Consider the following 26,454-nt stretch of genomic DNA (forward strand, 5'->3'; position numbering starts at 1 on the left):
TTCCTCGGTTTTGCCTAGCCTTTGTACGAGAAGACCCGCGAGAAGGAGCTCGGAGCGGAAGGAGTCCGTTTATTTGGACGTTACGTGCTAACGTGTTGCGCGCGTCGTGCGGCGGGGCCGCGTCCGTTGTGGGGCCGCGTCGCGTGGGGCCCCGGTAGGGAAGGGACCGCGTGGGACGGACGATGAAGCGTTTGGTTGCACGTGAGCGGGAGGTTGGAGTTTTGTCTCTCGGCCCAAATTGGCATTTTTAAGAGCACCTTTTCCCTCTCTTCTCTCTCTGTCTCTTTTCACCAAATTGGTATCAAATCTGAGAGAAGCTTCTATTTAAAGTTTGTCTTTCTTCAATATGGCGGCAAATCCTAGTAGCAAATCTGCTGGGGTTATTTATGCCTTTTGGCCCTCGTTTTTTGCCCACGATATGGCGGCAAATCTAGTAGCAAATCTAGAAGCTATTATATGATAAATTCACGGCAGCATAATCGGAAAACTAAGTATAATACATAGGTAAACTGCATACGGCGGCCAAAAGCGAGCCAATAACATTGTTAATGTTCACGACAAACTAAGGCGCCAAAAATATACAAGATCACGCACGCATAATGTATGGACAACGAGAGATTAGGATGAATGAATTTGTTCTTCATTCACTCCCCACATACTGTTCTTCGTCGCTCCATTCGTGCAATTCCCCAAGGAAATATTCATTGAACTCCTTCCGTACTGCGGTGTGAGGCCAATACATCCTCCAAACGGTATAGGCACTGTGTTCATTTCTCAAGCAGACGTAGAGTCCTATTCTATCCACACGTAGTAGCCACTCATCCCGGGCATTTGTATCATGAGAGTACTCTACGATATAACCCAAATCCGTGTAGTAGATCGTGCCGGGTTGAAGTGTCGGGTACACTCGCTGGTGTCGACGGGAGGCACCGGATATAATTCCACGAAGAAGGCGTTACGCAGTATATTGCGAAGCAGGATGGAGAGAGCGGCTCACGAGTGTCCACACGGTACACCAATGGTTTTGCCCGCCAAAGCCGCCGGCCCGACCAGCAACACAAGCGACGGATCACCATCGACTTCGCAAGGTAGAACTTCTGACGTCCAAGTTGCACGAAATGAAATTAGTGTCTCCATCTTGACGGTGCTGTGTGCCTGCTTGCTACTGTACATTGGTGCACACTATTCTTAGGATCTCAAAATTGTCCGCAGCTACGCATCATGGTTCACCGTTGAACGCAGGTAATGCAACGCAAACAATGGTTCTTGATCGAAAATCTTCCTTCTCCCAATCCCCATCTTCATTTATATCCTTGGTTGGAGTGCTCTCATCGACCCAACCAATTTCCGGGAGTGTGTCGGCAACGAAGACCATAGTCGCGGGATTTGATAACGGCGGCGATTTCGGAAAAGCCGGAGATGGCATACGCAGCCTCAAACATAGTGTTCGATTTCTTTGTGAGTGGGTTCAGCAGCCGTATCTTGTGCGACGGGTTCTTGGGCAAGCACGATGACGCCACGGGAAAAGCCGACGAAATAGAATCTAAAATATATTGAAAAGATAACATTCGACACTAAGATTGAAAAATAAGATCTATCGGTGACGCCACGGGAAAAGCGAGGAATTTGAACCTTCACGAAGCATCGAGATAGATCTATGGTGGCGTAGCGGGATGTGCGAGGATGGAGGAAGAGTGAACTCAGCGGCGCGTGGAAGAGACGTGGTGTAGCACTGATCCATTCGTGCGGGTGCACGTCGGGATCGAGTTAATACTGGCGCTCAATTTCTACCGGACTTGCCTCATAGCGAGTAGCTGTCCACGTACTCCTCTTTCGCCAATAAGCATTCGCCGATCTTGTGAAGTGGTCCGTCGGCCGTGAGACCGGCCCGGTTCACGGGGCGCCGCGCTTGGATGCGCCGCCCTCGGATGCGCGCCCTCGGACGCCGACAGACTCGGCGGCGGCGGGCTCCGGCGGCGACGGGCTCGGCGGCGGCGGGCTCGGGCGGCGGGCTCGGGCGTGGCGCCGGCGCATTCTTCTTCTCCATCGCCGGCGGGGGAGGGCTCGTACGGCGGTTGGGGTTTTTTGGAGAAGTTGATGGGACGTGAGAGGGGTGGTTTTCGTGCGTGAGTGATAATGAGACGTGCGTGTGTGCGGAGAGGGAGGGAGAGGACTTACGCGTCCTAAATGCGACCCGCATCAACAATGGCACGTCTCTACGTCACCGCGACACGCGTCAACAATGGCTACGTCTTCCCGCACGCACGCAACACGCGTCCTGAGTCTAACCCAAATTTAGATATACTCGGGTATACCCTCGGAGTCATATACTAGCATTTTTGTATGCTCAGTTTTCACCTTGAGTGCTAATACTGGCTAGTGCAATATACTCAGTTTTACCCTCAAGTGGCTGGTCAACGGAGAGAGTCAACAAATGGGATTAACTAGTTAAATGAGTTATTTAATGTGCAAAAAATTCCGAAAAGAGTGGCACTTACTCATGGAGTCTTTACCACAAATTTCCAATTCTCAAATCATAGATAAATCGTAGATAAATCAAGTTTCACCACAAATTGCCACTTCTCAAATCACCTAGTAGCTATGAAGGTGCATGGTTTTCCATAATCAGCCCTACCCAAAACGGCTTTCCCAAAACATGCTTTGTACGAATGAGACCATAATTTTCACACTCATGTAGATTTGTGTGCAAATAGTTTGAGGTAGGCCAAGATGGGTTTCATTGTACAAAACACACATTTTTCCTTTTTTAAATCTCATATTTGAATCCCTATGGTCTGTTTACTACTCACTTGCCCTTGGTTTCTTGATACTACTTCAGTTTTGCCTCTCCCTTCACAAACTCTCACGAGACGCCCAACATTGCCCTGATTGGTGCTAGCCCATTGTCACGCGGATCGTGCCCGACGACCAGTTGATCGTATGGATCTAGCGGGCAGGATAACCTATCTCTCTCTACGGTCGGGGCCACCACCCTCTCTCTCTCTCTCATCGTCGGTTAGCTTCACGCAAAGTTTGGTTTTACGCATTATTTTCCACGAGCTAAATTATAAACTCTTTTTAAGGCATTACTTTTCACGCAAAAAATGATAAACCATCACCGATTTGTTGTATGCACATTACTCTTCACGCATAAAAAAATGATACACCATCACTCATTTCTTGTACCCATTACTTTTCACGCAAAAAACGATAAATCATCACCGATTTGTTGTATGCCGTTACTTTCCACGCAAAAAATGATACACCATCACCCATTTCTGGCAGCCATTACTTTTCACGCAAAAACGATAAACCATCACCGATTTGTTGTAGCCATTACTTTTCACGCACAAAAATGATACACCATCACCCATTTCGTGTACCCATTACTTTTCACGCAAAAAACGATAAACCATCACCGATTTGTTGTAGCCATTACTTTTCACGCACAAAAATGATACACCATCACCCATTTCGTGTACCCATTACTTTTCACGCAAAAAATGATAAACCATCACTGATTTTGTTGTAGCCATTACTTTTCACGCACAAAAATGATAAACCATCACCGATTTGTTGTAGCCATTACTTTTCACGCAAAAAAATGATACACCATCACCCATTTCGTGTAGCCATTACTTTTCACGCAAAAAATGATACACCATCACCCATTTCTTGTACCCATTACTTTTCACGCAAAAAACGATAAACCATCACCGATTTCTTGTAGCCATTACTTTCCTTTTAGGCATTACTTTTCACGGTAAAATGATAAACTATACCCCGCCGACGGTGTCGTCTCCTCCTTAATTTGTTGTGTATAAACCCCCACAACGGTCATCTCCTCCTTATTTTATTGTGTAAACCCTACAACGGTCATCTCTCCCTTATAAACACCCACACGGCCATCCCTTGTGTCAATAGGTTATGCACTCTCTCTTCTTTTCGTTCACATACCGCTATCCATTGCCATGGCTTCCACGTCTCGGACGCGGACCGGAAGGAAGGGGAAGGGGATCATCATCATTGCCACCACCACCGTCAACAACGCCATTGATCATAGGGAGTTCTTCATCGTCGTCCTGAAGACCCTTTGAGTCAAGAAGGTACGTACGCGTTCCCACATATATGATGCATGTGATTAATTATGGGCATGTTCTAAAAAACCTTTAATTTCAAGGGTTCCCTAATTTCAAACGATCGGCTCGATCTCTTTGCGGGAACTCCCAAAAAAATTTGCGTACTATCTTGGCGGCAGGGAGCCGGCTAAGGTGTATCTGCGAAGCAGTGTAGCTGCGGTCCTTGTCTGGACCGTGGAGGTCCTATTGACGGACAAGGCCGGATGTACCTCGACAAGGGCTGGGAGAAATTACGCCATCGCGCACGGTGTGGTTTCGGCTGGTTCGTACACTTCAAATATGAGGCGATGATGTAGCTCACGGTGAAGGTGTTCGACGGAACAATGTGCGGAGGGTACTACTACTCGAGACGACGAAGATGCAAGCGATGAAGACGACGACGACGTGAAGCCACGCATCCATCCCTTAGATAATTAAGGGGATTATGACCAGAATATATATGTAGCTTCATATGCATCGATTTAGAGATCTAGCTATTTTCTATATATTATGCATGTAAAAATAATATCGCATTTCCACTATTATTCGAGCACCACATCCTCCAAACGATGCCGATGCCTATGCCGATGTCGGCATGGTCGAAACGGCTATGCTCGCCGCCTTAGCTGCTAGGTCAACGTCGGGATGCACAATGTTTAGCATAAGAGTCACTTTAGATTAAAGGCTGCGAAAATAGTCACGTGCCATGGGCACGGGGCTGACCCCTACGGAGGCGGCTCTATACTATATTCTCTAAATGAAATAGATGACCACAGCGGCCATTGGCTGCGGAGGCCCCACGGAAGCGGCAATATATAATTTTCTATAAATAAATAGACGACGACCCGCTTGGGTCGTTGGCTGCGGCAGCCCCATAGAGCGGCCCCATTTGTCATTTGGCGAGCACCGCGTATACAATCGAAATAAAACGGCCCACGCGTCGAGCGGTGGGTGCGGATCCACCCGTCGGCACGGGGAGCCGGTCGGCGGGGACCCGAAGCCTCACGGTAGCGGTAAGGCACCTGCGAGTCGCGACGACGGCCCGCGTCTTCGAGGGTTTCAAGCTAGGGGAGGAAGGCTTGAGGAAAAACTAGCAGTACCTCAAAGTCTACCACAAGTGAGTGAGCTATTCCTTCGTGGGATAGGCTCCGGAGAATAGGGTGAGCCTTCGTGGCGTGGGGAATCCTTCGTGGGACCTCCACCCCTCCAAACGTGACGTACCTTCTTGCAAAGGAAGGGAACACAGGAATACATCCTCGTCTCCGCGTGCTATCGGTTATCTCTAACCGAACTCCTTACTTGTGATTTAATCGCACTGTGAGAGCCTTCGTGCTCGAGTTAGTTGTATCCTCATATAGGTTGTTTCACCTAGTTTGCATTAGGCTCACCTTTATATTCCGCAAAGCCTAATACTGCAAAGAAAGAATAAAAATCTGTAGAAACCTATTCACCCCCCTCTAGGTTTACCATATCTATAATTTCACCCACATACGGGTAGAGCGCTCAATCTCGGAACAAATAATAAGAACTCGGGTCCTAGGGGACATTAGCGAATCAAAGTTCCGATGCTTTCACAAAGGGGCTCACAGATGCATCTGCTTACAATTTTAGCTGTTAACAATTAAGTAAAACATGTGTATCTCCAACAAATATATCCATAAGCCATGTGTCATGATTCCCCAACAGATAACCCGATAAGATAACGATAACGGTAACAAGACATAATAGCACTAGCATGCACTACGACTCGCAAGGCAGACACGATAACCAAACAATAGCTGTAGGAGGTGGTGATGGCAATATGGGCTGCTTGAGGTAACAAGTGGATAGGACACGTGACAAGAACGCAACTCAAGGCTAGCATAAGTGAGAAGGCAAAATAAGATAGGTGAGCGACTTCTGCAGAGACATGAGTTTAGGAAATGCTTGCCTGTTAAAGCTTGCCGAGGAACTTCGGGGGGACTTGTTGACAAGGGATTAACTTGTCAATGCCTACGGATTGTAGACTAGGGTTTAGTTGGAAGTAGAGGGCAAGTAGATCTCGAGGGTTTCAGCCGGAAAAGTACTCGACTGTTAGAAAACTAGGGTTGTGTTGACAATGAAATCGATGCTCTCTTCGTCCATCGACTCCCCGTTATATAGGAGGCGGAGCCGAGGGTTTCGTATTACACAAGTTTACAGATTCTGGGAGACTCTTTAAGTTCAACCCGTAAAGTTACAAATCTCTCTATTTCCTAATACAATTCTATCTTTCCTTATCAATAGCTAATTGGGCTTCCGAGCTCCATATTCGTCGACTCGTGGGTCTTCAGTAAACCCCGGGTACCTTCTTCGGCAGGCCTATTGGGGATGCCTATGTCAGTAGCCCCCGAGATTTTGCTTGAATCGGAGAATCAGGGAAAATCTCCAACCTTACAATTACCATACAACTTCTTCGAGTTAACATATATTTTTAAATAATCAATCATATATTGTACAGGGATAACGGTAATTGGGGCTAGTTCATCTGACGGATCAGGTACTAGTTAACTGCTCTTGCGGCAACCCACCAAAACCTACTTCAAGATCACGTCCCTGGACATGATCTCGGGATACTGGTGTAATTCGACCTACGTCGCTTAAGGTCTTACCAGATGTCGAATTCCAGTCATGTTTTATCGGGTACCTAACGCGCCCGTTAGGATTTTTCTTCGCATCTGCTGACACGGAAAACTAGCAAAGCACCGTCAGAGGCGGTGCCACGCCGCACAGGACGTATCCTGGGGACTTACCTTCGCAAAGTATTGCGGCATTCAGAGATTAATATGCGACTGAGGCACTCTGAGAATATATTGTCTAGTGCTTTTTCGGCTGTTGGAGTAGCATATTTATTCGAGTCATCGGATGACTTGTATATTTTTATCTTGTCCTCCCGATGGGAGTATATGAAGAGTTATTTGTATAACTCGAAATATGCTCACCATGCTGTTTATAATTTCATCGGGCACGCGAACAGCGTTCCCGATGGGAGTAGCCCCAGAGGCTACAACCAAGTGCTTGTACTTGGTTGTAGGCTCACCATTTTAATATCTTTTGTCGCTATATTGTCATCTTTTCGAATTCTTCCATCTTTATCGGGTGCACGACCAGCGCTCCCGATGGGAGTAGCCCCCGAGCATATGAACAAATGCTTGTATTTGATCATAGGCTCTCATTTTTTCTTTATTGTGCTGCCCAAAGTTTCCCTGTCGATACTCTTGATAAAACACTTTAAAAAGTAACCCCCGAGCTTTTGAACAAAAACTTGTATTTGATCAAAAGCTCTCGAAATTACCATTACTTCTTCACTATCACCAATCTTCATAATACCGCAGCCGAGATTTTCCTTTGTTAAAGTGACATCAGTGCTGACGATAGCCACGACCCCTGTATCGGGAAAACGCGAGTTCTGTCCTATCACTGACCTGTGGACCCCAAATCTGCGGCAGTTTGACACGTTACGCAAGTGGGGGATACACGTCCTCCGCTTTTCCTAGCACGCGCGCTGTAGCGCCTGTCCAGTTCCATCGTAGTAAAAATACGTTTTTACCCCCTGGACCACGTGTAAAGCATCAAGCCTATTACTGCTGCATCCAACGGCGCGTCGATTCACAGGTTTGCTATAAAGGACCTTCTTCTTCCTCCGTTCTCCCCTTCGCTGCGCCGCACCTTCGCTCTTTCTCTCTCCAAAATCCCCTATTGCTACAATACGCTCTTGCGCCTGCGCCTGCTTCCTCATTGCAATCAGTCCCACTGAATGCCGCCACGGTCAAGGCTCACCAAGCACACCTCCCCCATGGCGACAGAAGACCTGCAGTTCTCCGAGTGGGAGAGATCCAAGATCTCCAACCAGAATGTGAACCTGCTCAAGAAGCTCGGCCTGACGAAGAAGAAGAAGGAGGCGCTGATCTTCCCCAGCGAAGAGAGCTATCCGTCGCCCCCCATCGAATATCGGGTTAGCTTTGTCGACCACCTAATTCGCGGCCTCTCTGCTCCTATCCATGATTTTCTTCGTGGATTGCTGTTTGTTTACAGGTTGCAGCTACATCAGCTGACTCCCAACTCCATCCTTCACGTTTCTATCTTTATCACTCTTTGTGAATGCTTCCTCGGGACCCAACCGAATTGGGCTCTATGGAAGCGCATTTTCTGCCTTCGCCGCAATGGCTCCCACAACATTGCCTATAACATAGGCAGTGTTGTTATCTGTGTTCGCCCTGACGTCGACTATTTCGACGTCAAATTCCCCGACTCCGTTCAAGGGTGGCGCAAAAGATGGCTCTATGTCCACGAGGAATGCTCCGACTTGTTGGAATACAACATCGCCCCTTTTGACGGTAACGCAAAAAATCTTCACCGCCGATCCTGGGACGCAGAGGCTACCGAAGAAGAAAAAACGGCGACAGAAGCGCTGATGAAGCGTATCCATGAGCTGCAAAATACCCGAGGCAAGGAATTGTCGGGTATCCAAATCACCGCCTATTTCCTTAGGATTAGGGTGCAACCTCTACAGGCTCGCAAAAACCCTATGTGGATGTATGCTGGCGAGAAAGATGTCGACCGCCTCTCCAAAGATCTCCCTGTGAAGGACTTGGAGAAGCTAGTTCGGCGTGTTTCGTCGCTAAGCAAGAAGGAACCAGTGCCATCCTCCTGCCGCGTGGAGCCATATAGTGGTGCCCATGCTCTCCCCCAAGTAAGTACATCTTCCTTTCTAGATTTTGTATTTCGTACATCACTTATCTTGCTTTCTTGACTTGGAGTGAAACTCCGAATGTTGTTTTACTATTTTTCCCTTAACTTCTGTCCTCAACTTTCTCTCTCTATTGTCTTTTTTTTCCAGAACCACCAAGTCACTGCCTCTTTACCTCCCTTACCCGAGGGTGGGGAGGTCGATGAGCGAGACATCGTTGCCGACGATGCATAGGGTACTTCTCGCCCTGAGAGTGAAATTGCAGGTTCTCACAGATCCGCAGCTTCCTCTGAAAGAGATGCTGATTCCGAAGCTTCCGAGTCTGCACACTCTCTTCCATCTGCTGCTTCCCCGCAGAATAAAATAAAAAGGGGTGAAGTTGCAGACTCCGGCACCTCCAAAGCCGGCGAATCTCCTGCCGAAGAAACTTCCCCCGAAGAAGAGGAAGCCTTCAACCCTTACAACGACGCCCTCGTTAGCTCGTAAGTCTCTGTCGTTTTTTTATTCAGTATATTGCTTTTTTGAGTATTCTCATACTTATTTTTGGTACACAGTGGCGACGAAGAAGAGCCTATTGTTAATGTGACTGCTCCCACAAGCACGTCGCAAACATTGGTTCTTTCGGAAACTCATCGTGCAGTGGAGGAAACCTCTCCTCCTCAGCAAAATCTGGAGATGTCGACTCCAGCCACTAGCCCCCGAGCCCCTTCGCCGAAGAGGGCGAGGGTTGAACTTGGCAAAGAAACGGCTCTCTTGACCGGGAGTTCGGCAACTGTTCCTTTAGATGAAGTATCCTTACAACTATCTTGTGTTTTCTTCTGACTAGTTTTTTCCATCTGAACCTTTTCGCGGAACTTCTTTTTTGATCAGCCCCTGATGGGTCAGTTCATCTGTCTTGGTACTCAATTCATTGGGTACCGCGACACTGTCGACAATTTGAAAGGTATTCCTCTTGTCTCCTCCTGTCGAGTAAATTTTCCCTTTGCTATTTTGTTGTAACATTGTCATTCTTTTCCTTGCTAGAGGCTCTCGCCAAAGCCAATAAACTTGCCGATGACCTTACCCTCAAGTTGGAGCAAAGCGAAAAAGCTCGCGAAAAGGCTGAACTTGACGCTGCCTCTATCGAGAGTCTTCGAAAAAGGCTCCATGACGCAAAGACTGCCTTGAGCGACAACACAACCCAGCAAACTGCTCGTGAGGAAGATATCATCGCCCGTTTGGAGTCACAAAACCGGCGTTTTGTCAGTAAGTCCGCTAGTTATTTTGTTCGAGTTTCTCCCAACACTTCTATTCCGTATTCCTGTTGGTAATCCGAAATTTGTTTCAGCAGGGAAAATGAGCCAGGACTTTGAACTGGAAAAACCCGAAGATGACCGTCTTCTCGACGCTCTTTCTCTCCTTGAAATTCATGGGGATGAAGTGCGCCGCGGCATCTCTGATGCTAAGACGACATTTTTGCATCCTTTCCCATTTTTCTTCCCGAAGAAGGAACAACCCAACACCTTCGCTGCTCTTATCAAGCACTTCCTTCCCGAAGAAGACCTTGGGCTAAACCTTCGGCAAGAGAACCTGAAGATTGGCATTGAAGGCACCATAGCTTTGGTCGCCGAAAGCAAACAAAGCATCGACTGGACGAAGGTTGGTGAAGTGAAGAAGATGAAGACAGAGAGGTGGCAATCCTTGATTAGGGCTGCTAAACCCCACTCGAAGAAAATCATCTCCTTCCTCGGATACAAACCAGCTCCTTCCCCCAGTTCTTCGAAGCCAGAGGTCAAGTAGACCATCTTGTCTTTATTTTTCATTTTTTGCTTCTTTTGACGCTGCCGCCTTAGTACCGTATCGCGGCAGCTTGCCATTGGTTCACAAGGGACCAATTCATGTAATGAACATGTAAATACCTCAATGAATTAATGGAAAGCTATTTTTCCACAAGTGATTGATGTCAAAATTTTCTCTCCAGTTGGTTTTTGACAACTATACCGTGGTGCCTCGTTCTTCGGATGCTTTACCGACCACTTCCTATTCGAGGAGAACTTCCGTTGACGAGTTTATTGAAGGTTCCTTGAACGCTGATCAGATAGAAGATTTGAACGAGCTTCGACAGCAACTTCAGTTGATGAAAAAACAGGCTCTCGTGATAATGGAGCAATCTCGAAAATCTTCCGAGAAGGAAAAATTTGCTCTTCAACAGGCTCAAGAAGCCTTAGCTTTAAAAGAGGATGCGGTGACTGAAGCTGCACAAGCTAGTTCGCCAGAAGATTATATGTTTCAACTGATGAATGACGCTAGCTTGGATATGTCAGGTATGCTTCCTGAGTTTGATCTTTTCCACTTTATCCTATTTGTTTTCCATCTCTCGCTGATGCTTCCGCTGGGTAGGTTCGTGTTTGGATGCTGCTGCCGAAGATCAACGTGTTGAAACTAGGTCCAATGTGCTTATCAAACTTGCTTTGGAACATGGTTCTAACTTTTGGGCTACGCCTGAACATACCCGACAAATCGTCAGATTTCAAGACCGCGTAGGTCAAGTCCGCGATTTTCTTGAATTCTGCACAAGGACATTAGCCCTGGTTTATAACACCATGTTTCCTCGCAACTCTCCGCCGGAAACTCTTCCTGACTTGATGAGGGCCCAACTGACTGCTGGAATCCACGAGTTTGTGAGGGCCCAACTGACTGCTGGAGAAAGATTTGCCATGATTATGTTGCAAATCTGCTATGCGAAGTTAGACATGACCAAAATTGTCGCAAAATGTCAAGCCAAACAGACTAGGAGGAGAAGGAACATCGACAAAATCAACGATGCTGTGACCCCTATAGCCGAAGACATGATGGATGAATTACTTCGACTTGATGCTGAATTCTTCGTGAAGGGTAGTTATGCTGAGCATAGAAGTGGTACTGTTGACAATGAAAGAGTAAACATAGACGACATAATAGGTGATAACTGAAAGTTTCTTTTTTCCTTGTCGAATTTTCCTTGATAGTGAAGATCTGTATATTGTAAACACTATTTTGTAAAACAACTTATATGTTTTTTGTTTCACCAAGCCCCCGCGCTTTTTTGTTGACCGATGTTTTGTATCTTTATTGGTTTACGAGGTTTTTTGCACTGGGGCAAATAACTTTGTAAACTGTATTTTGTGGAGGTTTTCATATATATATTGTTATTGCGGGTTACGAGCCCCCGTGCCTGTCGTTGAAAAAGATGTATATCACCAATATCTTTACTATATTGTAGCACCGCGAGTCCGCCTCATTAAAAACCTTCCAGCCCCACTCGGTGTCCTGAAAGGAAAAGAGTGCGTCTGAAAACTCGCGGGCGTTTCAGTACATTGTATGTTTACAAAGAGGACTATATTTCGACTCTAAGCGTAGAAACGCCTAAGTTGCGCCACGTTCCAGGGATTTGGCTCGGCGGTCCCCGTCTTCTTGTCCTTTATCCTGTATGCTCCTCCTTCAATTACTTCTGTGACGATGTATGGGCCAATCCATGGCGACTCGAGTTTCTCATGGCTATTTTGCATAAGCCGAAGAACTAAGTCGCCTACCTGGAAAGATCTTGGTCGCAAACGTCGACTGTGGTAGTTTTTCATATCTTGCTGGTACTTGGTGACCCTTGACAATGCCACATCTCGAGCTTCGTCGAGTGCATCGACGTCATCTTCCAGTGCCTTTCTCGAGGTTTCTTCATTGAATTCCGCCACTCTCGGGGAATTGTGTTCTATCTCTATTGGCAGCACTGCCTCAGCTCCATGGACTAGAAAGAACGGAGTTTCCTGTGTCGCTGTATTTGGTGTTGTTCGAATACTCCATAATACGCTAGGCAACTCCTCTGGCCATGTGTGTCGAGCTTTTTCCAATGGTGTTAGCATGCGCTTCTTGATGCTGTTGCAGATGATGCCGTTTGCTTTTTCGACCTGACCATTGGTTTGCGGGTGCGCAACTGAGGCAAATTGTAATTTTATGCCTACCTCTGCGCAATATGCCTTGAATTCCTTGGATGTGAAGTTGCTGCCATTGTCTGTGACGATGCTATGAGGAACTCCAAATCGAAAAATGATACTTTTAACAAACTTGATTGCGGATGCTGCATGTGGTGAATTTATCGGCTTCGCTTCGATCCACTTCGTGAACTTGTCGACAGCTACAAGCATATACTCGTATCCTCCTGGCCAAGCCTTGTGCAGTTTTCCCACCATATCAAGACCCCATTAGCAAAGGGCCATGACAGTGGTATTGGCATCAACTCTGCTGCCGGAGAATGAGGTTTCGCGGCAAACCTTTGGCACGCATCGCAAGTACGCACTATGTCCTTTGCATCCTCGATTGTTGTTAGCCAATAGAATCCTGCTCTGAAAACCTTGGCTGCTATAGATCGACTGCCTGCGTGATGTCCACACACCCCTTCGTGTACATCCTTCAGAATAAGCCTTCCTTCTTCGAGTGTGACACATCTCTGTAGTACTCCCGAAATACTGCATTTGTATAGCTCTCCTTTAACCACAGTGAAGGCTTTAGAACGTCTGATAACTCTCCTTGCTTCAACTGGATCGTCGGTTAGTTCTTTCCTCAGGATGTATTCTATGTAAGCCCGCATCCAAGGAATTTGTACCATCATTATCACGTGTGGTACCTCCTCACCTTCCAATGATGCTGCTGGAGCCCCCGAGGCTTTCTCATCCTTCTCCTTCTTCTGCTGTTTCTTCGCCTTGGTTGATCTTTCAGCTATCTCTTCCCAGAACACGCCAGGTGGTATTGCTAGACACTACGACCCGATGTTTGCAAGAACATCGGCTTCATCGTTGCTGAGCCTGCTGATGTGATTTACTTCGCACCCGCCGAACAGCCTCTCGAGCTCATTATATACTTCCTTGTATGCTATCATACTGTCGTTAACTGCGTCGCATTGATTCATCACCTGTTGAGCCACCAGCTGTGAATCACCAAAGATTTTTAATCGAGTTGCTCCGCAAGCTTTCGCCATCTTCATCCCGTGTATAAGTGCTTCGTACTCCGCTTCGTTATTAGATGCGTTTGGAAACGTCACCCGTAGCACGTATTTCAACTTGTCGCCTTGAGGTGATACTAATATCACGCCTGCTCCAGCTCCTTCTAGTCTCTTGGACCCGTCGAAGTTCATAGTCCAAGTTCTCGACAAATCTGGAGGGCCCGTATTTTGTAGCTCCATCCACTCTGCGATGAAGTCTGGTAAGATCTGTGACTTTATTGCTTTCTTTTTCATATGTGATGTCCCGAGGGGAAAGTTCTATTCCCCAAAGGGAGACACGACCCGTAGCTTCTGGATTGTTTAATATATTGGATAAAGGCCTCTCATTGACCACTATTATCGGATGCGCCGAAAAATAGTGTTGCAGTTTTCTTGCGGTTGTGAACACTCCATATGCTAACTTCTGGTACTGTGGGTACCGCTGTTTTGAGGGCGATAAAACTTCACTGACGAAGTATATCGGCCGCTGCACTCCGTGGAGTTTTCCTTCTTCTTCTCTTTCGACCACAAGGACTGTGCTGACCACTTGAGGCGTGGCTGCGATGTATAACAGGAGAGGCTCCTTCTCCTTAGGCGCCACCAAGATTGGCGGTGTCGAGATTGTGCGCTTAAGGTCCTCAAAAGCTTTGTCTACTTCTTCGTTCCACTGGAACTTCTCTCCTTGTTTGATTAAAGCGTAAAACGGCAACGCCTTTTCTCCCAGCCTGGCGACGAATCTGCTTAAAGCTGCGACTCGCCCAGTCAGCTGTTGTATTTCCTTCAACTTTGTTGGCTTCCACATCGTTACGATGGCTTGGATTTTCTCTGGGTTGGCCTCAATTCCTCTTGCTGAAACCAAGAAACCAAGAAGCTCCCCTGCAGGAACGCCAAAGGAGCACTTTGTCGGGTTCAGCTTGAGGCAGAACTTGTCAAGGTTGTCGAAAGTTTCCTTCAGATCCTCGATCAAGGTTGACCCCTTATTTGTTGTTATGACTACATCGTCGATATATACTTGTACGTTCTTGCCAATCTGTGTGGCGAGACACTTCTGCATCATCCGCTGGTATGTTGCTCCCGCGTTTTTCAATCCAAAGGGCATTGTTCTATAGCAGAACACGCCATAAGGTGTTATAAAAGCTATTTTGACCTCATCGTCTTCCTTTAATCTGATCTGGTTATAACCAGAATATGCGTCCAGGAAGGAAAGACGTTCACAGCCTGCCGTGGAGTCGATAATTTGATCGATCCTTGGGAGGGGAAAGTGATCCTTTGGACAATGTTTATTGAGACACGTGAAGTCGACGTACATGTGAAGGACCTCTGTGTTTTTCTTCGGGACCAGTACTGGGTTAGCTACCCACGTGGCCTTTGTATGCAACTCTTCGATAAAGCCAGCTTCTCTGAGTCGATTGATTTCTGACAGCATAGCTTTGCGGTTTGGTTCCGAAAAACGCCGCAAAGGTTGTTTAATTGGCCTCGCCATTCGATCCAAGTTGAGGTGGTGCTCGGCAAGTTCCCTGGGTACTCCTGGCATGTCAGCTGGACACCATGCGAAGATTTCCCAGCGCTCACGGAGGAACTCGATGAGCGCGCTTTCCTAAGCGAGGTCCATGTTTGTTGCAATGGATGTCGTTTTCTTGGGATCTGTCGGGTGGATCTGCACCTCCTTGGAATATTTGGTAGTGTCAAAAGTTGGCTCCTTGAGCGGCCTCCCTACGTCTGGCAACACATCATAGTCAGTTGTTAGCCTTGACACCATATACTCTTCTTGCATCCCGAAAGTCTCTGATAGTCGATGAAAATCCTTGTCGCACTTATCAGCTAACGCAAAACTGCCTTTTACTGTGATCAGTCCCTTGGGTCCAGGGAGTCTCCATAACAAGTATGTGTAATGTGGTACCGCCATAAACCTGGCATAGGCTGGTCGTCCCAAAAAAGCGTGATACTGCGACGGGAAATCTACGACTTCAAACTCCAACCTCTCTCTTCTGTAATTTTCGCGGGTTCCAAACTGAACATCGAGGTTGATCTTTCCCAGTGGGTAACTCGGCTTCTCCGGTGTGATACCATGGAAACGCGTAACCGTTGGTAATAAGTTTGCCAGGGATATGTTCATCTTCCTTAATGTATCTGCGTACATGAGGTTTAAGCTACTTCCGCCATCAATGAATACTCGCGAAACGTCGAATACTGCGATAACCGCAGGTAAGATCAAAGCAGACTGTCCTGGTCGTGGAACCTGTTGCGGGTGGTCGGCTATAGTGAAGCCGACATCTTGCCCTGACCAGTTCAAATACTCAATTGTTGGTGGTGGCATATTTTCTGCCTTAAAAACTTGCCGCGATATTACTTTCTGAGTTCTGTTGGATGGCCTGCCTTTCTGAATCATCGAGACCGCACCACTGGTGTCGATATAAGGGCCTGGTTGTGGAGCTGCCGCCAACTGCAACTGGTGTCGATTTCCATCCGTAATTGCGGGTGGAGGTGGAAGGTGGATCTCACTCCTTGGCCCCTGGGGGTTTCTATTCATTGCCTGCGTGTTGGTATGCCCTGCAAATCTATGTAGTGCTAGAAAAGTTCGACAGTCCTTCTGCAGATGCCCTGACTGCCTCTTTCCATTGTTGTCGAGGTAAAAGTGCATTTGGCATGGTCCGTTTAAGAGGTCCTCGGGTGATACATACGGCCTCTGAAACCTTGGTCCATTATTTTGTCTATTGGGACGGGAGCCGTCCTTGTAGTCGCTGCGCTGCTCGCCACTTTTTTGATAATCATCTCGATTTTTTTCCTCCGCTATTTCCTCGAAATCCAGCCGATATTTGGCCAGGAGCATCATAATCTAAAAACTGTCGAGAGAATCGTCGCCTATTATGAAAGTTTCGGTTGCGGTCCTCCTCCGGTGACCTGTGCTGTTTGTTGTGAACAACATCTTCTCCATCCGCCCACCGATTCGCTATTTCCATGAGTGCTGCTATTGTCTTTGGGTTAGTTCTTCCCAAATCCTCGACAAAGTCCCTCCTTCGAATACCAGCGACAAATGCATTCCACCTCTGGATGTACGTCCTCGACAGAGTCCCTCTCTCGTCAGATATATTCTCCGCCGAGTTTTTGATGATGTTCCACCTCTGGATGTACGTCCTCATTGATTCGTCGTATTTCTGCCTGCAAGCCCTCAACTGCTCAAATGATGCAGGTTTTTTGCACGTGGATCGGAAATTCTTCACGAATATATCCTCGAAACTTTCCCAGCTGTCGATAGACCCAGGAGGCAACTTCTTTATCCACGATCGTGCGGCTCCACTCAAGTGTACTTGAATGCTCTGCATAGCTGTTGCTCTAGTTCCACCTATCAGCTTTACCGTCTCGAGATAATCAACTAGCCAATCCTCAGGATCTTGTAAGCCATCGAATTTTTTGTAATTATCGGGTAGCTTAAACCCTGATGGAACTCGAGTTTTACGGACTCGTCTCGTAAAGCACGGGAGCCCGCACATATCCTCTTCGTCAACCTCTGGTGAGTGCCGACGTTCCCTTCTTTCCTGTCGCGCTCTATCCACCCTTGCCTGCGTCGCTGTGTCTCTTGCCCCACTCGTTCTCGCAGGATCTTGCACCGCTGCAGTAGGTCGTGAACTATTTTGCCTTGCAGATCCTTCGGGGGGTGTACTTGCGAACGCTGTTCCCATGGCTCCAACTCCCGCCATGGCCATGTTATACAACGCTTCTCTTGGATCTCCGGGAGGTGGCCTAGATGCTAGGATGAAAGCTTGTGTCGCCATGTATCCGGCTTTTGGTGTTTTGGGAATAATATTCCCCCTCGTTTCAATCGACATAAAGGACATGTCGAGGTTTTGAACTAGGTTCTCCCTTTCAGCCTCAGGTATATTTTTCAACCGAGATCTTGCCCTATTTCAAGCTGCTCTATGGGTGTCTCCCGAAGTACCTGATTGTCGGCTCAACTCCGCTCTTCTCCTGCTTGACGCGGAAGCTGCGGCTTGCCTCCTATCCAGCTCAACTTTCTGTTTTTCGAGCTCCCGTCTGGCACGGGCAAGTCTATATTGATATGCTTGTAACTCTTCAGCTGTCGCAGTTACAGTCATTGGCTCTATGCCATCAATAGCTCTTGCAACTCTATCCCACATTGCCTGCGGAAATTGCACCATCTGTCGTGTTCCAGGTCCGACATATTTGGTTCCCAAACCTCGCGTAAGATCAGTGGGATAGACGTACGGATTTCCCGCGTTATCGAAGTTCTATGATGTCTCCTCCTGTGGTCCGACTAACTAGTGAAAAAAAAAACAAAAAGATGCAATTGCAGGATCTAAAGGAAATAGCTTCGAGCACTCACACACCGGCAACAGTGCTAGGAAATAGCTTAGTAGTCGGAGGATGTGAATACCTTTTACCTTACCTCCCCGGCAACGGCGCCGGAAAATAGCTTGATGTCTACGCACGCTTCTATTCCTGTAGACAGTGTTGGGCCTCCAAGAGCAGAAGTTTGTAGAACAGCAGCAAGTTTCCCTTAAGTGAATCACCCAAGGTTTATCGAACTCAGGGAGGTAGAGGTCAAAGATATCCCTCTCAAGAAACCCTGCAATTACGATACAAGAAGTCTCTTGTGTCCCCAACACACCTAATACACTTGTCAGATGTATAGGTGCACTAGTTCGGCGAAGAGATAGTGAAATACAAGTAATATGGATGATTGTAAGTAGTAATTGCAATCTGAAATAAAAATGGCAGCAAACAAACATGTAACAGAACTTGTTGGAAACGGTGTTTCAATGCTTAGAAACAAGGCCTAGGGATCATACTTTCACTAGTGGACACTCTCAACAATGATCACATAAATAAATATCTTCTCTTCACTTGTGCTACTTTCTCACACTCTCTTGTTGGATAACAAACACCATTCATTGTGTAGGGCTACAAGAGCACCCTCAAGCCGGAGTAAACAAGCTCCACAACTTCATAAAGGAATCACACACGATGCGCACATTGTCACCGTCACATCGTGGAGAGTAATTCCGGAGTTCATATTAAAGTAACCTCTAGAGTGCATAGTAATAGTTAACTTCATAGTCTACAAGAGATTAAAATCATAACCTACGCCAAGTACTACATGATGCACACACTGTCAACATTACATCATGGAGGAGGAATAGACTACTTTAATAACATCACTAGAGTAGCACATAGATTAATAGTGATACAAAGCTCATGATCGCATAAAGATCACACCATGGGAGAGAGAGATGAACCAAATAGCTACCGGTAAAGCCCTCAGCCTCGGGGGAGAACTACTCCCTCCTCATCATGGGAGACAGCGATGGCGATGAAGATGGCGGTGGTGTCGATGGAGATGACTCCGGGGGCAATTCCCCATCCCGGCGGCGTGCCGGAACAGAGACTTCTGTCCCCCGAAAAGGAGTTTCGCGATGGCGGCGGCGTCCCTGGAGTCTTTCTGGAGTTTCGTCAATTGGTGTCGGGTTTTTAGGTCTCGAGGGATTTTATAGGCGAAGAGGCGGAGTCGGAGGAGCCAGGGGGCCCACCCCATAGGCTGGCGCGGCCAGGGGGCCACCCGCACAGCCATATGGTGTGGGTCCCCTGCTGCCCTTCCTCGTCTCCCCTTCGGACTTCTGGAACCTTCCGTGAAATATAAGATCATGGGCTTTTGTTTCGTCCAATTCCGAGAATATTGCCCGAACAGCCTTTCTGGAACCAAAAACAGCAGAAAACAGGAACTGACACTTCGGCATCTTCTTAATAGGTTAGTTCCGGAAAATGCATAAAAACGATATAAAGTGTATATAAAACATGTGAGTATTGTCATAAAACTAGCATGGAACATAAGAAATTATAGATACGTTTGAGACGTATCAAGCATCCCCAAGCTTAGTTCCTACTCGCCCTCGAGTAGGTAAACGATAACAAGGATAATTTCTAAAGTGACATGCTATCATAATCTTGATCAATACTATTGTAAAGCATATGAGATGAATGAAGTGATTCGAAGCAATGGTAAAGACAATGACTTAAACAACTGAATCATATAGCAAAGACTTTTCATGAATAGTACTTTCAGGACAAGCATCAGTAAGACTTGCACAGGAGTTAACTCATAAAGCAATAAATTCTTAGTAGAAAGCTTTGAAGCAACACAAAGGAAGATATAAGTTTCAGCAGTTGCTTTCAACTTCAACATGTATATCTCATGGATAATTGTCAACACAAAGTAATATGATGAGTGCAAATAAGCAAGTATGTAGGAATCAATGCACACAGTTGACACAAGTGTTTGCTTCTAAGATAGAAGGAAGTAGGGAAACTGACTCAACATAAAGTAAAAGAAAGGCCCTTCGCAGAGGGAAGCATGGATTACTATTTTTGTGCTAGAGCTTTTATTTTGAAAACATAGAAACAATTTTGTCAATGGTAGTAATAATTCATATGTGTTATGCATAAGACATCCTATAAGTTGCAAGCCTCATGCATCGAATACCAATAGTGCTCGCACCTTGTCCTAATTAGCTTGGATTTCCATGGATTATCATTGCATTACATATGTTTCAACCAAGTGTCACAAAGGGGTACCTCTATGCCGCCTGTACAAAGGTCCAATTCGCATTTGATTTCTCGTTTTAGATCTCAACTAAGGACATCCATACCGGGACAACATAGACAACAGATAATGGACTCCTCTTTAATGCTTAAGCATTCAACAACAGATAATATTCTCATAAGAGATTGAGGATTAATGTCCAAACTGAAACTTCCACCATGATACATGGCTTCGGTTAGCGGCCCAATGTTCTTCTCTAACAATATGCATACTCCATTGATCATGATAAATCACCCTTACTTCAGACAAGACGAACATGCATAGCAACTCACATGATATTCAAAAAAAGTGTAATAGTTGATGGCGTCCCCAGAAACAGGGTTACCGCTCAACAAGCAACTTATAAGAAATAAGATACATAAGCTACATATTCTTTACCACAATAGTTTTTAAGGCTATTTTCCCATGAGCTATATATTGCAAAGACAAGGAATGAAATTTTAAAGGTAGCACTCAAGCAATTTACTTTGGAATGGCGAGAGAAATACCACATAGTAGGTAGGTATGGTGGACACAAATGGCATAGGTTTTGGCTCAAGGTTTTGGATGCACGAGAAGAATTCCCTCTCAGTACAAGGCTTTGGCTAGCAAGGTTGCTTGAAGCAAACAAAAGTATGAACCGTTGCAACAAAACTTACATAAGAACATATTGCAAGCATTATAAGACTCTACACTGTCTTCCTTGTTGTTCAAACACTTCACCAGAAAATATCTAGACTTTAGAGAGACCAATCATGCAAACCAAATTTCAACAAGCTCTATGGTAGTTCTTCATTAATAGGTGCAAAGTACATGATGCAAGAGCTTAAACATGATCTATTGAGCAAAACAATTGGCAAGTATCGAATTATTCAAGACCATATACCAATTACCACATGAAGCATTTCATGTTTCCAACAAAATAGCAATAAATGCAGCAGCTTTTAACTTTCGCCATGAACATTAAAAGTAAAACTAAGAACACAAGTGTTCAAATGAAAAAGCGGAGCGTGTCTCTCTCCCACATAAGCATGAATTTATTCGAGAGAATGAAAATAACAAAACGAAAATAAAAGCACACGAGACACTCCAAGTAAAGCACATAAGATGTGACGGAATAAAAATATAGTTTCACTAGAGGTGACCTGATAAGTTGTTGATGAAGAAGGGGATGCCTTGGGCATCCCCAAGCTTAGATGCTTGAGTCTTCTTGAAATATGCAGGGATGAACCACGGGGACATCCCCAAGCTTAGACTTTTCACTCTTCTTGATCATATTGTATCATCCTCCTCTCTTGATCCTTGAAAACTTCCTCCACACCAAACTCAAAACAAACTCATTAGAGGGTTAGTGCATAATCAAAAATTCACATGTTCAGAGAGGACACAATCATTCCCAACACTTCTGGACATTACCCAAGGCTACTGAAATTTAATGGAGCAAAGTAATCCACTCAAACACAGTAAAAGAGGCAATGTGAAATAAAAGGCAGAATCCATCAAAACAGAATCGGTCCGTAAAGATGAATTTTTACGAGGCACTTAACATGCTCAGATGAAGAAGCTCAAATTGAATGAAAGTTGCGTACATATCTGAGGATTAGTCATGATTTTTAGCAGACTTTTCTGAGTTTCCTACAGAGAGATCTACTCAAATTCGTGACAGCAAGAAATCTGTTTCTGCGCAGAAATCCAAATCTAGTATCAACCTTACTATCAAAGACTTTACTTGGCACAACAATGCAATAAAGTAAAGATAAGGAGAGGTTGCTACAGTAGTAACAACTTCCAAGACACAACAAAGCAGTAGCAAAATAAAAACATGGGTTATCTCCCAAGAAGTGCTTTCTTTATAGCCATTAAGATGGGCTCAGTAAATTTAATGATGCACTCGCAAGAAATAAGAGCTGGAGCAAAAGAGAGCATCAAGAAGCAAGTATGAAACAAATTTAAGCCTAACCCGCTTCCTATGCATAGGAATCTTGTAAATAAACAAGTTATGTAAGCATAATGCAATAAGCATAGAAAGGCAACACAAGCGCAACTTCAAGATTCTCAACATAAAGAGGGGAAACTTAATATTATTAAGATGCATATAACCATGTTTCCCTCTCTCATAATAACTTTCAGTAGCATCATGAACAAACTCAACAATATAACTGTCACATAAAGCATTCTTATTCACATGCATAAAAGTATCATTACTCTCCACATAAGCATAATCAATTTTATTAATTGTAGTGGGAGCAAATTCAACAAAGTAGCTATCATTATTATTCTCATCACCATAATAATCAAATATAGGAGGCATATTGTAGTCATAATTAATTTTCTCCTCAATAGTAGGTGGCACCAAAATACCACTATCATTATAATCATCATAAATGGGAGGCAAAGTATCATCAAAGAAAATTTTCTCCTCCATGCTTGGGGGACTAAAAATATCATGCTCATCAAAACCAGCTTCCCCAAGATTAAATTCTTCCATAGCATTAGCAATAAAAGTGTTCAAAGAGTTCATGCTAATAACATTGCTACAACTATTTTGCAAACAAAGTTCCATGGGTTTTTTAATTCTCTCTTCAAACACATCATGTCCTAATTCAATATAAAGTTCATAAAGATCTCTATTTTTGTTGTTGTTTTCCATTAAGCCTAACTAGTGAAAACAAGAAACAAAAAGATGCAATTGCAGGATCTAAAGGAAATAGCTTCGAGCACTCACGCACCGGCAACAATGCTAGGAAATAGCTTAGTAGTCGGAGGATGTGAATACCTTTTACCTTACCTCTCCGGCAACGGCGCCAGAAAATAGCTTGATGTCTACGCACGCTTCTATTCCTGTAGACAGTGTTGGGCCTCCAAGAGCGAGAGGTTTGTAGAACAGCATCAAGTTTCCCTTAAGTGAATCACCCAAGGTTTATCGAACTCGGGGAGGTAGAGGTCAAAGATATCCCTCTCAAGCAACCCTGCAATTACGATACAAGAAGTCTCTTGTGTCCCCAACACACCTAATACACTTGTCAGATGTATAGGTGCACTAGTTCGGCGAAGAGATAGTGAAATACAAGTAATATGGATGATTGTAAGTAGTAATTGCAATCTGAAATAAAGATGGCACCAAGAAAACATGTAACAGAACTTGTTGGAAATGGTGTTTCAATGCTTAGAAACAAGGCCTAGGGATCATACTTTCACTAGTGGACACTCTCAACAATGATCACATAAATAAATATCTTCTCTTCACTTGTGCTACTTTCTCACACTCTCTTGTTGGATAACAAACACCATTCATTGTGTAGGGCTACAAGAACACCCTCAAGCCGGAGTAAACAAGCTCCATAACTTCATAAAGGAATCACACACGATGCGCACACTGTCACCGTCACATCGTGGAGAGTAATTCCGGAGTTCATATTAAAGTAACCTCTAGAGTGCATAGTAATAGTTAACTTCATAATCTACAAGAGATTACAATCAGAACCTACGCCAAGTACTACATGATGCACACACTGTCAACATTACATCATGGAGGAGGAATAGACTACTTTAACAACATCACTAGAGTAGCACATAGATTAATAGTGATTCAAAGCTCATGATCACATAAAGATCACACCATGGGAGAGAGAGATGAACCACATAGCTACCGGTAAAGCCCTCAGCCTCGGGGGAGAACTACTCCCTCCTCATCATGGGAGACAGCGATGGCGATGAAGATGGCGGTGGTGTCGATGGAGATGACTCCGGGGGCAATTCCCCGTCCCGGCGGCGTGCCGGAACAGAGAATTTTGTCCCCCGAAACGGAGTTTCGCGATGGCGGCGGCGTCCCTGGAGTCTTTCTGGAGTTTCGTCAATTGGTGTCGGGTTTTTCGGTCTCGAGGGATTTTATAGGCGAAGAGGCGGAGTCGGAGGAGCCAGGGGGGCCACCCCATAGGCTGGCGCGGCCAGGGGGCCACCCGCGCCGCCATATGGTGTGGGTCCTCTGCTGCCCTTCCTCGTCTCCCCTTCGGACTTCTGGAACCTTCCGTGAAATATAAGATCGTGGGCTTTTGTTTCGTCCAATTCCGAGAATATTGCCCGAACAGCCTTTCTGGAACCAAAAACAGCAGAAAACAGGAACTGACACTTCGACATCTTGTTAATAGGTTAGTTCCGGAAAATGCATAAAAACGATATAAAGTGTATATAAAACATGTGAGTATTGTCATAAAACTAGCATGGAACATAAGAAATTATAGATACGTTTGAGACGTATCAGTGGGCCCACTGGTGGCCCTCTAGAACCTTCTAGAAGCTCCGGTCAAAACACCGGACTTTTTCCCGAACCCCGGAAAATGACTTCCCTTATATGAATCCTATTCTTCGGACCATTCCGGACCTCCTCGTGATGTCCTGGATCCCATCCGAGACTCCGAACAAAAACTTCGGACTCCATCTCATATTCTGAATCTACTTATGCGACATCGAACCTTAAGCGCGTCACCCTACGGTTCGCGAACTATGCAGACATGGTCGAGACTCCTCTCTGAGCAATAACCAATAGCGGGATCTGGAGATCCATAATGGCTCCCACATATTCAACGATGACTTAGTGATCGATTGAACCTTTTACATACGATGCCGATTCTCTTTGTCACACGATATTTTACTTGTCCGAGGTTCGATCATCAGTATCTCCATACCTTTTTCAACCTCGTTACCGACAAGTACTCTTTACTCGTACCGTGGTATGTTATCTCTTATGATCCTATCATATGCTTGCAAGCTAATCAGATGACATTCCACCGAGAGGGCCCAGAGTATATCTATTCGTCATCAGGATGGACAAATCCCACTATTGATCCATATGCTTCAACTCACACTTTCCGAATACTTAATCCCATCTTTATAACCACCCATTTACGCAATGGCGTTTGATGTAATCAAAGTACCCTTCCGGTGTAAGTGATTTACATGATCTCATGGTCGAAGGACTTAGGAAACTATGTATCGAAAGCTTATAGAAAATTGAACTTAATGACTTGATCTTATGCTACGCTCATTTGGGTGTGTGTCCATTATATCATTCACCTAATGGCATAACCTTGTTACTAATAACATCCAATGTTCATGATCATGAAACCATGATCATCCATTAATCAACAAGCTAGTTATACAAGAGGCTTACTAGGGACTCCTTGTTGTTTACATAACACACATGTATTAATGTTTCGGTTAATACAATTATAGCATGGTGTGCAAACATTATCATAAACACAAAGATATATTATAATAACCATTTTATTATTGCCTCTTGGGCATATCTCCAACAGTCTCCCACTTGCACTAGAGTCAATAATCTAGTTTACATTTGTAAAGATATAACACCTTGGCCTTCTGGTGCTTTATCATGTATTGCTCACGGGAGAGGTTTTAGTCAACGGATCTGACACACTCAGAAAACGTATGTATTTTGCAATTCATTTGCGTCTTCACGCATCACCCATTTTCCAAATGAGTCGGCATTAAATATGTTTGGTCTTCTGGTGGAACCTTAATTCCGCGGTCTGAAATATGTTACTAATATTGTCACACACAATATAGCTTCAAAGTTCTGACACTATCGGAACTACACCAAGTTTTCAAAGAACTTCTTGACTCAATCATTGTCAAAACAATGACATACTCTGCCTTCTTTTGTAGAATCCGTCACAATATTTAGAACTCTTCTAAAACTAGCATTGTGCTACCTCTTTAAACAACACTTAGCCTAATTGAGATTTGAAATTAATTTTTATATGTGACCAAACAAATATCGGTGCAACACCTTACAGCGATTTGTTTGTCATTACCCCATATAAAACTATATATATCCTTGGTTCTTCTAAAGCACACATGGATATTCTTACTGTTTGTCCAATGATCATCACATGATCATTCTGGTATATGCTCCTAACCTTTTAGAGCACAGGACATCTGATTTTGTACATATTATTCGTGATCTAAAATCACTCATGTGTTTTTACTCATCGAGTGTCAAATACACTCAAGTCTTGTTAAA

This window comes from Lolium rigidum, chromosome 3, assembly GCF_022539505.1.
Source record: "Lolium rigidum isolate FL_2022 chromosome 3, APGP_CSIRO_Lrig_0.1, whole genome shotgun sequence".
Taxonomy (NCBI): domain Eukaryota; kingdom Viridiplantae; phylum Streptophyta; class Magnoliopsida; order Poales; family Poaceae; genus Lolium; species Lolium rigidum.